The sequence below is a fragment of the Leptonychotes weddellii genome, chromosome 2 (genome assembly GCF_054177405.1).
Source record: "Leptonychotes weddellii isolate Sample4059 chromosome 2, ASM5417740v2, whole genome shotgun sequence".
Lineage (NCBI taxonomy): Eukaryota > Metazoa > Chordata > Mammalia > Carnivora > Phocidae > Leptonychotes > Leptonychotes weddellii.
In genome coordinates this window covers 106,290,526-106,294,143 of record NC_138370.1, presented here as the reverse complement: position 1 = coordinate 106,294,143, position 3,618 = coordinate 106,290,526, and the positions used below count along the sequence as shown (strand labels likewise).

Genomic DNA, 3,618 nt, shown 5'->3' with positions numbered 1-3,618 from the left:
AAAAATAGTGAACTCAACAAAGGAATAGGTACACAGTGGGAAAATAAGGTATAGGAGTCTCTTCTCTCTACCTGCCCCCTCCCCCAGCATCATAAAACTGGAAGAGAAAAATACTTTTGAAACATTTTCACTTGAATTTAAATATTCTATAAATCTTGATGTCATGTAAATTTCTCACCCATTGAAAACAATGGAATCTGATATTTCAGAGAAAAGGCAAGTAAGTGCTAGAACAAAGTAGTTCTAGCTCAGATTTCATTGTCAGACTTGATTTTGTAGCAAGACAATAGGTTTCACAAGCAGGCTTTGTTAAGGGATGGAGGGCGGGGCATTCTAAACCCTTTTAGCCTGAAAGATTTAGATCATAATTTTGTTTTCTTAAATATGGGGAAAATGCTCTTCCACTTAGGGTGTAATGTCACTGCCATAGGGATGGGAGGACAGGAACCACAAGAAGGGAAAGCCCAAAAGCTTGCCGTCAGCCCTTCCAGTCCTGAAATATGTGGAGGATGGAGGCAAGAGGGAAGACAAAGGAAAAATGTCAGTTACCCAGATACTTGTCCTGGTACCCCCACCTCACTCTCTCCTCCCAAGCCTGTAGGGATAGGGAGAAGGGCCTTTAGAAGCATCCAGAGAGCTCTGATAGAACCCAGCCCTTAGGGGCATGCATCTCTGGGTGTGTGTGTCTGGGAGGGAAGAGGAGTGGACCCTAAGCTCCTAGCAGAAGCCCTGCATAAGGCCACTGGCAGGCTGTTATGGGTGATGGTGCAGTACTATTTGCATGAGGGGGACTGAAAGAAGGGAAGCAAGCTGTGAGGTAGTTCCTCAGGACACGAGGTATTTTTACAAAGATAAATGTCAAGGTCATGAGGCCCACCTTAAGATCTAGGACTTCCGGACGTCATCTCAGGACTGACCCGGCACTAGCTTCCGAGGCTCGTCTGCACTGAAGTAACAGCGGCTCAAATTATGAAGAAGGGTCAGGGTTCAGTTCTTTCTGTCCATTTACTTTCTTCGTGATGAGGCCAGGTTTCAAACATGCCACCTGCCCTTTGGGCAGACACAGGAGCCAGCTCAACCGGTTAAACTAAGCTTCATATATGACGTTTTGAAGGGCCACAGGGGCCCTGAGCCGTGGCCGGCTGCTGCGGGGATGGAGGCGACGAGGCTGGCGTCACCAGAGGTGGGTTGTCTTTACTCTTGCCTCTTGGCACCGCCCCAGAGCCAGAGCCCCACAAAGACTGCGTGAAAGAAGAATGCTCACTGGGACTGGGAGTCCAGGGTGTGTGGCAGCCTCGCTGGGGCTCAAGCTGCTTGCCCACCTCCAGCTCCCGGTGGCAGCCAACTTGAGCGGTAGAGCTGTGACTGAGGCGTCCCCAGGGAACTCAGATACGCGAGTGACAGGCGTGACTGGCTGGGGAGCTCTGGCGACTGGTAGGTTTGGGTGGCCTCCGGGGAGCCATGACTTCGGGGCCTGCCCCTGGCTGGTGCCCAGTTCTGCTGATGCACGAGTTTGAGGTGCTTCTCACCGCCTCGCTAGCTTCGTCATGATCTCCTGCCCTTGTCGTGATCCACACTCTGGCCTTGCCCAACAGCGAGACTCTGGTGTGGAGGGTGAAGTGGGCGGGGCGCAGGCAGGCGGGGCGCGCCATCCGGGACGCCGGGGGCCGGCCAGGGGCCAGGCGTGCGGGGCGGGCGTGGTGCGCGACAGCCAGGCAGCTAAGCCCAGTGCCTCCTCGGCGGCTGCTTCCGCCGCCGCTAGTCTTCATGTTGCAGCTCGGCCACAGTGCACACTAGCTGGCGGGTCAGGTGCAGCGACTCCCATGGCACTACTCCTCATGGCGGCAGCCCCTGCTCTCTTGCAAGGTGTGCCCCGTACTCTTCAGTGCCGCCTCCTAGCCGCCCAGCGCCTCGCAGGGCCCTGCAGTGCGCGCCTCCTCTGCGTAGGGCAAGCTCAGTGGCAGAGCAAGGGGCACTCGTCTGAGAGAGGGCCAAGCAGGGGAGAGGATCTGCGAGCACACAGAGATGTAAGTGTATTTATATGTTTACATATTTACATTTATATAAATAAATAGCCTTCTTTTGGGCCACAGCCAGAATGTGAACATACATACATATATGTTGCGTGTCGGTAGTTGACACAATGTTACATTAGTTTTAGGTGTACAACTTAGTGATTTAACAAGTTTATACATTATTTTCACCTCAAGTGTAGCTGCATATATGTTTTCAATTCTTGCAATGTAAGTGTTGCCTCCTACTGCCTCATGCCCCATCATGCCTCTCTGGAAGTTTCTGAAGCATTCATAGCCTGCTGGTGGGAGTTTAATTTGGCACAATCATTTTGGAAAACAGTTTGTAATAGTTACTGAAGTTGAAGATTTGTGTGTCCCTGTCCCAGGAATTTAACTTCTGGTTATTTAACCTAGAAATTTTCATGCAATAAGTGTACCAGATTATATTTCAAAGAATATTTCTAACAGTGTTTATAATAAACCAACAGTGGAAAAACATTGCCCATCAAAAGTTAAAGTTAAGTTTGATATGTTCGTGTGGCAGAATATACTACAATTTAAAGTTATGTTTGATATGTTCACACAATGGGATACAATTCAGTAAAAAATAATTTTGCAAATATAATATATTTTTTTAAAGATTTAGTTATTTGAGAGAGAGAGAGAATGGGAGGGGAGGGGCAGAGGGCTAGAGAGTCTTAAGCTAATCGTTGCTTGATCTCAGGACCCTGAGATCATGACCTGAGCTGAAACCAAGAGTCAGTCGCTTAACCAACTGCACCACTGAGGCAGCAAACATTTTGCAAATATAATGTTCAGTGCAAGAAGCAAGACAAATGTTTACTTATGATATGATATATTTGTGTAAATTTTAAAGGCAGAAAAATCTAAACTGTAAATTGTATCATTTAGGTATGTATATTTTGGTGTTCTATCTGTACAGGAAAACAATAAATTAACTGCACAGTTGTACCTCTGGGAGTTGGAGTAAGAGGATGGTTTTTAGGGTGCATAGAAGCATCAAGGGTGTTAGAAATGTTCTCATTTTTTACCTGGATGGTGCTTACATTGCTGTTTGCTTTACAACCATTCTTCACACAATTTATGTTTTATACACATTTCTGTAAGTTGTTACAGTTTAAAATAAAAACAAAAAGGTTTTAAAGGCTGGGGAGTTTTTCAGAGCTGGGTCCCCACATAATGGCCAAAGTTTCTTATAGCAAAGGATACACAATGGACTGATTGCCAGGGCTACCACCCATGGTTGTCATAGCCAGATGACAGGACACTCCCCAACAGCAAGGAGAACTAGATGAGACCAGAACAATCAGAGGACTGTCAGGCCCTCTTGTGACAAGGGAAAAAGAAGACCATGAGCTGTACCAACCACAGTCCTCAGAGAGAGACACCAGCCAAATTTCCCCTGGAAGTTCAGTGAGTAGCTCAGACCAGCCATACCTCAGCAAAATCCGAAGATTATGCAGAGGATAGCCAATCTATGTATGCTTACCAGGTCCCTTCATTACTATGGTAGCCTGTAAAACACTTGGATTTTTACCTTGGAAAGAAGTGGGATAGAGCTCTGAGTATTTTTATTTAAAAA

The 3,618-nt window shown here is 47.1% G+C and overlaps 1 pseudogene; it reads right to left on the bottom strand.

The window, feature by feature from the left end:
* Positions 1-259: 259 nt before the first annotated feature.
* On the bottom strand, positions 260-2,276 carry LOC145720380 (smoothelin-like protein 2; annotated as a pseudogene).
* Between the last annotated feature and the right edge of the window lie 1,342 nt (positions 2,277-3,618).